Raw genomic sequence first — 10,051 nt, forward strand, 5'->3', positions numbered from 1 at the left:
CTGCACTGACCAACAACTTTGGATGTAACCCCCAGACCCAGCTCGGTGCATTGAGGTTGACTTCTTTTGGCACCAGCCTCGAGATCGAGCCGACACCTTTGGCGTTGAAACACAAAACACCATCAGAGCTGATAAAATTGGTATCCGAGCCGAAACCATCTTCGTTGGAGCAGAGACCATCACACCCAGCAGCAAGTTAGGGCCGGATTGGGGACTTTGAAGCTTTTCTTCGTAACACACAAGAAGAGAACGATACCTTCCAGAAACGCATGATGATCCATCTGCATACAGCCCAGATATTCACCCGCCCTCCTGGATCTGCTGCTTAACCATCTTAATGGCAACCATCCTTTGAAGAGGCTTTGGACCTTCTCCCTCCCTTGCACCAAAGCAGTGCAAAAGAATGGACAAGGTTACAGGCCCTTTGCATTTCACCATTCTACCACCCCTACCTGCTCTGCAACACTCCACATCCCCTCTAACTTCCCCAGCTGACCCTGTATCATACACACTTCCAGGGACCCTTCATTCACATATATAGGGGGACAGGGCCATGGGGCTATCCTTGACATCCCACTGAAGGATGTTCCCTGGGATACCTACGATACTGATCCACCAGTGGATACAGATCCTGACTTATGTCCGGCAAGCCCTCCCCTCCCAATAATAACACTTCCTACCACAACTTTAAAAAGAAACACCAGAAAGGGAGCACCCTATCTCTCACTCCAGCTTACAGTCAGCCCCAGTGCATCTTGGTAAATGCAGTACAGGTTTGTTTTTATCCATAAATTAAACTAAAGTTTTCACCTTAGTAGGTGCAGTAAGTGCTGTAAATCTCTGGACACCTGTTTCCTACCACAACCTTATTGGTAGAGCTGCCCAATTTATGGAAGGTGATCTACATACTGAGCCATTGGAGGATGATGTCCTTTTTTAGACTTTCTTTACAAAATGTTCCTTAGTACCGCCCCATGCTTAAAGATATGCTGCAACACCTCACACATCATCTACGATCCAGTTTGAGCTTAGGTCATTACACCAAGGGGAGATGAGAAATATAAGGCTTCCCAAAATGACCCACTCCACATCCTGGGCCACCTTCTACCTGACTCTCAGAGCACTGGTTATGCCCTGTTGCCACATAAAGAGAGTAAGAGAATAGATGCTGCCGGCAAAAGGGTAGTTGCACAATAGACCAATCGTTGGTGGAATGCTAATTCCAGCTTGACAGATGCAGCATTGCCTATTCCATTGGGCTGCTTTATTGATGTAGCTGGGCCAGTTGGGATGAAATGGAGGCACTCCTTAAGTATGTCCCAGATCAATCAGTATTTGCATCATGCACTAATCACCCATAATGGTATCTAGAAACTGAATTCTGCTGCTCTGTAAGCATCAGTTGGAAGGCCAGGGTCTTCACTCCCTTTCTCCCTCCTGAAGAGAAAGTAAAGATCAGAAGAGGAAGAGGTGGCAGTTCCCTTCTCCTATCTTGCTGCAAAATGCTGGAAGTCCACTGCAGGTGCTTCTACAGATCTGGGGGTGTGTGGGCCAGGTAGAGGAAGACGAAGCATAGGAATCTGGTGGGTTGATGGAAGTTCAATCGGTGGCTGATGTATGCTGGTCTTTGGTTGTGCAGGACTTTGTAGATGTGAGTCAAGATCTTGAATTGGCACCTCTTGTACACAGGGAGGCAGTTGGAGTTTCTTAAAGGGGGAGGGGGGGAATGATTTGGGTGTGTCTAGGGAGACCGAGCATGAGTCTAGATGCCAAATCCTAGGTAGTCCACAATCTGTTGAGATCAGCATAAAGAAAGGCTGTGAGGTTGTCTATGAAGGGAAGCAGAACTCAGACACCACTTTAAGCTGTGCCCTATTTGCTGCGGATACTGCGGCTAGGGAAGTTATCTCTAGTGTCCTTCTACGTAGCATGTATGCCTCTGTCTGATTTGCAAACCAGAAGTCCAGCAAAACCAACTCATTCTGCCTTTCGATGGGAAACAACCTTTTGGCCCTCAGGTAGATACTTTATTAGGAAAAATGAAAAAGGACAATGAAACAGCAAAAGCAATGTGTGCACTTTAAACCCCTTCCCATCATGGGTCCATTTGCAGCTCATTTGACAGTGGAGGTTACAAGACCACTTCCCCCAAAGCTCCACATCATACCATCGGCCACAGTCCCAAACCACCTCTCCCAGAGGCTATTTCATAGACTCCTACAGAGGGAACAATTCAAAAGGCAGAGGTAAAGACAGATCCTCCCCTCCTCCCAAATGAGATCTCCCACCGCTAGTAAGCCCTCACTTACCTCTCCTTTCCCCCAATCACATCCCTTATGGGATGGGGAGTGCATTCACAGAACTCAACTGTACAAGTTCACTGGAATCCCAGGCAATGTGGTCTCCGCATAAATCTCCTAGAGCTGCTAGCTGTTCACCCTGCGTTGAAAGCTTTCCTTCCTCACCTATTTGGCAAAGTAGTCCTCATCAAGACTAGCAACATGACAGCCATGTATTACCTTCAGAAAAAAGGAGGCACCAGATCACCCTCAGCTCTCTCATGTAGCCCATAAAATGTTGACATTGGCTCTCCATTACAATATCAATCTCTTAGCGGAATACTTGCTGGGAGTGGACAACAAATTTTCTGACCACCTACTCAGGATGTTGCAACAAGTCCAAGCTTTGGGACCTCCATCCGTAATTCTTACACCACTTCTTCCAGCGTTCGGCACTATCAGACATGGACCTCTGTGCCACAGGAGAATGCTGAAATGCCCAAATGTCCTCTCCAGGTCTTCATACCCACAGGCCAAGGGAAATGCCCTAAGGATGAGTTGGTCAGGGATATTTGCTTATGCTTTTCTTCCTCTCCCTTCAGTTTGTGTCTCAAATCCTGGCAGATGCCTCTCATGCTTATCCTGGTGGCTCCCACATGGGCACGCAGCCATGGTTCACCACCCTTCTAAAAAAATCTGTGATCCCACACAAGACTCTCCAATAGGCAGAACCATGGAGAATTCAGGCACCCGGAACCCAGGTATCTCAACCTTGCAATCTGGCTGCTGAAGTCTTAGAATTTGGATGCCACAATCTCCCACCGGAATACATGGACATTCTTAAAGAAGCGTGCAGGCCTACTACTCTTGTGTGTTACGCTGCAGAATTGAAGAAATGTGTTCATTATTGTTGTTGCAGACATATTGATCCCTTAGCCAAAGTTGTAGACATTGTTTGCTACCTCTTTCACTTAAAAACTTCTAGTTTACGTTCCCACCTGTAAGACTACCCCTAGAGGCTGTAGATGCTCATCTTCAAAACAGGCAAGACATTTCCCTATTATAAATTACTTTCATTAAAGCCTATGTGAAAGGTCTTAAGAGTCATTCCCTCTCGGGTTCCACCAGCCTTGAAATGGAATTGTAATATTGGAATGTAATATTGTATTGGCAATACCAGTGGCTCCCCTTTTCAACCCCTCCACTCTTGCCCCCTCCAATTGCCATCATGGAAGATAACAGGTCTTGTTGCCATCGCTTCGCTTAGACGTGTCAGTGAGCTTCATGCACTAACCTTGGAAGAACCCTTCTCCAGTATTGGATCTTTCATAGATCCACATGCTTGAATCTTCCACGCCTTCGAAGTGGGAATCCCACGGTATCACAAGAAAAGCAGTAAATGATATATATGCTAAAATGCAAAGGATAGCCACTCCAATAGCCCGCCCATGCTTTTGTGAAGAAGAACCAAACTTGAGCTATAACCAATGAGCATACAAAAAGCTAAAGAACATTCCCAAAAGATGCTGAGTTCCTCAGATTTTCTACCCCACGTTGTGTGACCGCAAGTTTCCCTGAGCTCTGCTCAGTTTTCTTCAAGTCTCTGATATTTTCAGCTATTTCTTGTTCACCATGTCGGACGCTTTAAAAAAAGATTTATATATATAATCTTCAGAGCGTGTGGATCTAGCAGTAAAGAGTCTTTACCAGGAGGGTCCCCATAAAAACTGTATATATTGCTTGTACCCACAGCATAGGGTGAACTATTCAAAATTTGTAGGATCTTTTCAACCAGATCCCTAAGAAACATAAAGGGTAGGTTGCTGATACGGTTACAGAGACTTAAAGCCAAATCTGACGTCGTTTCTGAGGATGAGGATACTGGAAGATCTCACACTTCTCTAGAAATACATAAAAAAGAGGGGGAGATCACAGGGGTCTCCTGAAGGTCCTAAAAAGGCTTCCAAAAAGACCCGCCATGACTCCTCACAAAAAGGAAAATGATTATTTCCTACTGAGGATGACTGACACTCCAAAACCCTTCAAACATGAGAAATCTTCCTCTGGATACAAATCTAGGACGGCAGTGCCGTAGAAATCTCACTAAAAAAAAGAAGAAAAAAAAAGCCACCAAAAGGGTGTTTTTCTGATGGATACAACTACCTGTGGATTCCTCACCTCATGAATACTCCCATGGCGCCAGCATTCGACGGAAATCTTCTTACTAGTCTCTGCACGTCGACGAGGACGTCACTGTCGCCCACGCGACGCCGTCTGACGTCATACAGGCAATAAGAGGTCCTCGACGACGTGCGGACGTCAGTTCCCTTTTTTCCGTGCATTCGAAACGGTTATCTTCGAGGGAGTAACTGTTACTCTTGCGGTTACAGTGTATATCTTGCTGCGTACTCTTTCTCTGTGGAAATAATGTCGCAGAGAAAGTCTGGATTTAAGCCTTGTCGTGAGTGTGGAGGCAAGATGTCGGTGACGGATCCTCATTCCGATTGCCTTTGGTGTTTGAGCTCCGACCACGACGTCTCGACTTGTGATTCATGTCAGCACATGAATCCGAAGGCCCTTAAAGAACGTGAGGCGAAGCTGTTTATGGCCAAGTCAAAGGAGAAGCATCACTAGAAGTCTTCTCCAAGACATCGGCGTCATCGAGACTCCCGGCGCCGTAGAGAATCTCGGCGTCATTCAAGGGAGGCTCGTTCCAGGTCTCCGGATCGGCGCCGAAGGACATGGGAGGTCAGCCCCACGGTGACGCCGCATCCTTCGACGCCGTTGCCCTCTCCGGCGTCTCCAACTTCGCCTGGACAGGCGTCGGTGATTGAGGTATTGGAGCCTCAAGTGTTTTCTCCGGCGCAGACGCCGAGGCCGGCGTCGGGGTCGCCTCCGAGACAGGCACCCCAGTATCCGGCTTTTCCCACCCCTGGAGCCGATAGTTCCGCATTCTTGAATGCGATGTATGCCATCTTCCAACAGATGGCTCCAGGGGGTGCTCCGGCTGGGCCTTTGGCCTTTTCTTTGGGTGATCCTGCGCCTCTTCGGCCGGCACCCTTTATGCCCTTTCTCCCATTTGGGAACGTGGGCTCGGCGCCAGTGTCGGCGCCGGTGGCCGCTCCGGTGGCTTCGGAGGGATTGGCCCCAGGGATTTCCATCCCGTCGACATCGAGATTTCGGCCTGTGACTCCGGTGGGTCCATCCGTTTCAACTGCTCTTCAGTCGGCGCCGAAGTTACCTGTGGCGCCGGATGCGGCGTCGGTGGCTTCGGAAGATCGGCGCCGATCTCCGACTTCGGCGGAGGTATTGTCGACTCCGCGGATTGAGCAACAACTGCATTCAAGGAGGCGTGCTCTCCGGGTACTAGAAGAGCAGGAGTACCAACGAGCCCTTGAGGAAGGAGAGCTAGAGGACTCGGGTGATGGGCTGCGTGGACTGGAGTCGGCCAGTGGGCTGGACACTTCCCCTGAGTGGGACCTTTCGTCCCCGGGGGAATATACTGAGGAAGCTGCTTCCTTTCATACAGTGGTACGGAAGGCAGCTAGTTTTTTGGACCTGCCTTTGCCGGTGGTGGAGGCGAAACAAAACCTTTTGACAGAGGTGTTGCATCCGGCCTCAGCCGCGGCGGAGCCTCTGTTACCTTTTAATGACGCTCTGCTGGATCCGGTTTTAGAGGTGTGGAAGAGGCCGGCATCTTCCCCAGCAGTTCACAGAGCCGTGGCCAGGAGGTATCGGACGGCTCCAACTGATCCTGGTTTCCTATCTAGGCACCCTACGCCGGAGAGCTTGGTTGTGCAGGCCTCCTGTTCGTCCAAGTCAGCGCCTGGTTCTTTTCCGACGGTGCCTGGGGACAGAGATTCAAAAAAGCTAGAGGCGCAGTCGAAGAAGATTTTTTCGTCCTGCAGTCTGGCGTTAAAAGCCACCAATGCAACCTGTATCCTGGGGAGGTATATTCATGCTCTGATGGATGACATCTCCTCTTCGTTTACAGAGCTTCCCCAGGGTCTTTTGGATCTTGTCTCTGATGCCCAGGCTGCTGCGACCCAAATTATCCAGACGGGACTGGATACCACCGACTCGGTAGCCAGAGCAATGGGCACAACTGTGATGGAAAGGAGACAGGCCTGGCTCCGTAACTCGGGCTTTTCGGCAGATGTACAGTCCACATTGTTGGATCTCCCGTTTGATGGGGACAAACTGTTTGGGGCTAAGGCTGATTCGGCCTTGGAACGTTTTAAGGAGAGCAGGGCCACGGCTAAGTCGTTGGGACTCCAAGCTCCTTCTTCCACGGCCTCTTCCAGATTCTTCAGGAGGTTTCGTGGATTTGGGCGTGGCTCTTCCTCCTCTTCCTTTCGGGGAAGATATCAGCAACCTGCCTCTTCCCATCCCTATAGATCCTTTAGGGGGAGGGGTAGGGTCCGCACCAGGGGAGCCTCTCAGCAGCACTCTGCCTCTTCCTCATCCTCTGGTGGGGTGCAGCAGGGGAAGCAGCCTTAGGCTTCCACCATTTCCCACTCACTCCTCTCCTGTAGGGGGAAGATTACAGCATTTTCTCACCAAATGGGAGACTGTTACGTCTGACACTTGGGTTCTCAGTGTTGTGGGAAAAGGCTACACCCTTCCCTTTCGGGAGTTTCCGCCCCTCATCCCGCCCCGCCCTTCGTATTGTTCACAAGAACACCTCCTGTTGCTAGAACAGGAGGTAGAAGTCCTCTTTTTAAAGGGCGCGGTGGAGTTGGTCCCGGAGCAGGAAAGGGGTCAAGGAGTTTACTCAAGGTATTTCCTGATTCCCAAGAAGGATGGTCGTTTGAGACCAATTCTGGACCTGAGGATCTTGAATTGGTTCCTCAAGCAGGAAAAGTTCAAGATGCTGACCCTAGCACAGGTGCTTTTGGCGTTGAACATGGAAGACTGGATGGTGTCTGTCGACTTGCAGGATGCTTACTTTCATATCCCGATACTCAAGTCACACAGGAAGTATCTCCGGTTTGTGGTGGGATCGCAACACTACCAGTTTGCGGTCCTTCCGTTTGGTCTTACTTCAGCACCTCGAGTCTTCACGAAGGTGATGTCGGTGGTTGCGGCAGAGCTCAGAAGGAAGGGGATAGCAGTATTCCCTTACTTGGACGATTGGTTGATCAAAGCCAAGTCCCCGGAGCTTGTGTTGCGTCATCTGCAGTCAACAACCCAGTTGTTGTTCGACCTGGGCTTTTCGGTGAACGAGCCCAAATCTCACCTAGAGCCCTCTCAGCGCCTCCTGTTCATAGGGGCAGTACTGGATACAACATTGGGTCGGGCCTTTCCTCCGCCTCAGCGGATTCAAGATATTCAGGATTTGGTTCCAATGTTTCGAAATGGAGCGGTAGTTCCAGTCCTCAAGGTCCTTCGTCTGCTCGGTCTTTTTGCCTCCTGCATTCTGTTGGTCACGCATGCTCGCTGGCACATGAGGGCTCTTCAGTGGTGCCTCCGAAAGCAGTGGTCTCAACACAGAGGGGATCTAGAGGGTACTGTCAAGATCTCCAGAGATGCTGCTGTGGATTTGAAGTGGTGGATTGCAAGCAACAATCTTTCACAAGGAAAGCCGTTCCAGCAGTCGCCACCAGTGGCCACAGTCATAACGGATGCTTCCACTCTAGGGTGGGGAGCTCATCTGGGGGATCTGGAGATCAAAGGTCTTTGGTCTCCAGAGGAACAGATTTTTCACATCAATCTGTTAGAGTTACAGGCTGTACGTCTGGCTCTCAAGGCCTTCCTCCCTTCCCTTCGTGGTCAGTCGATACAGGTCCTAACGGACAATACTACCACGATGTGGTACATAAACAAGCAGGGAGGAGTGGGGTCGTACCTTCTCTGCAGAGAAGCTCTTCGACTATGGTCCTGGGCAAAGGACCATCGGATTTGCTTGATAGCAAACCATCTGGCCGGAGTTTTGAACGTGCGTGCGGACAGTCTGTCGCCACTTCTCGGCAGACCACGAGTGGCGTCTCCATCCAGATCAAGTCCGTTTAATCTTCCAGAAGTGGGGGTTTCCTCGGGTAGATCTGTTCGCCACTCGAGAGAACGCGCATTGTCCGTTGTTCTGCAGCCTTCAGTATCCGATGCAGGAAGCGTTGGGGGACGCGTTTCAAATGACCTGGTGCGGCCAGTTGCTTTACGCGTTTCCTCCCATACCCTTGATTCCTCGAGTATTGAGGAAGATTCGCCAAGACCGGGCTCTAGTAATCTTAATAGCTCCGGATTGGCCAAGGAGGGTGTGGTACTCCGACCTTCTCCAACTCTCAATGTGCCCGCCGCTCCGTCTCCCTTTCAGGGCAGACCTCCTCTCACAGTCGCAGGGGCAGGTTCTACACCCCAACCTCCAGAGTCTGCACCTACATGCCTGGAGATTGAACGGGGCAACCTGAGTTCCTTCTCTCTCCCGCCTGAGGTAGTGGATGTTATATTAGCGGCCAGGTGACACTCCACTAAATCTATCTACGCTAATAGGTGGTCTAAATTTGTTGCGTGGTGTGGAGAGAGGCAGATTGATCCTTTACATGCTCATCTATCGGACGTTTTGTCTTTTGCTCTATCTCTGGCGCAGAAAGGTTGTGCAGTGGCTACCATTAAAGGTTATTTATCGGCCTTGTCAGCCTTCTTATGTCTTCCAGACCAACCATCTTTATTTAAATCCCCTATTGTTATCAGATTCTTGAAAGGTCTTCTAAATCAATATCCTCCAAAGCCATTCGTTATGCCGCAATGGGATTTGTCCTTAGTCCTGACTTTCCTTATGGGGTCCCCTTTTGAGCCTATGCATTCTTGCCCCTTGAGGTATTTGGTTTTAAAAACAGTCTTCCTGATAGCTATAACATCAGCAAGGAGAGTGAGTGAGTTGCAGGCCTTATCAGTAAAACCCCCTTATACAACTTTTTATGGGGATAAGGTGGTGTTGAGGACCAAGGCTGCTTTCCTCCCGAAGGTTGTTTCACCCTTCCATTTGGCTCAGGCAATTACTTTGTCCACGTTCTATCCTCCGCCTCATCCTTCCAAAGAGGAAGAAAGACTGCACCGTCTGGACCCAAAGAGAGAGTTGAGCTTCTTTATCGATAGAACAAGGGATTTCAGGCTGGAGGATCAGCTGTTTATTGGATACGTGGGCAAGAGGAGAGGAAAGGCAGTCCACAAGAGAACACTATCCAGGTGGGTTGTTCTTTGCATTAAAATATGTTAAAAGAAGGATCCTCCTGAGGGCATTAGAGCTCATTCCACCAGAGCTAAGTCGGCCACTTCGGCCTTAGCCAGAGGTGTTCCTGTGGTCGACATCTGCAAGGCCGCAACTTGGTCGTCCCTTCACACTTTTGCAAAACATTACTGTTTAGATTCTGAGGTTAGAAGGGACGGCCATTTTGCACGGTCAGTGCTGCAGGATTTCTTGGTTTGACCATTTAGGCACCCACCGCCGGGCGTGGTACTGCTTTGGGACTCTATTCATGAGGTGAGGAATCCACAGGTAGTTGTATCCATCAGAAGAACGAGTTACTTACCTTCGGTAACGACTTTTCTGGTCTAGCTACCTGTGGATTCCTCACGGTCCCACCCGCCTCCCCGTTGCCTTTATGGTCTTGCCAAGTAATCCTTGAGTGCGCTCCTCTTGGTCTTTGAGGGTGCAATAGATGTATATATAATATATTTATATATATGTATATATCTTTATGTATATACTTGGTGTGTGTATATATTTTAAAAGAGAGAGTTTTATTTATATATATATATATATATATGTACAT

Source organism: Pleurodeles waltl, chromosome 7 (assembly GCF_031143425.1).
Source record: "Pleurodeles waltl isolate 20211129_DDA chromosome 7, aPleWal1.hap1.20221129, whole genome shotgun sequence".
Classification (NCBI taxonomy): Eukaryota; Metazoa; Chordata; class Amphibia; order Caudata; family Salamandridae; genus Pleurodeles; species Pleurodeles waltl.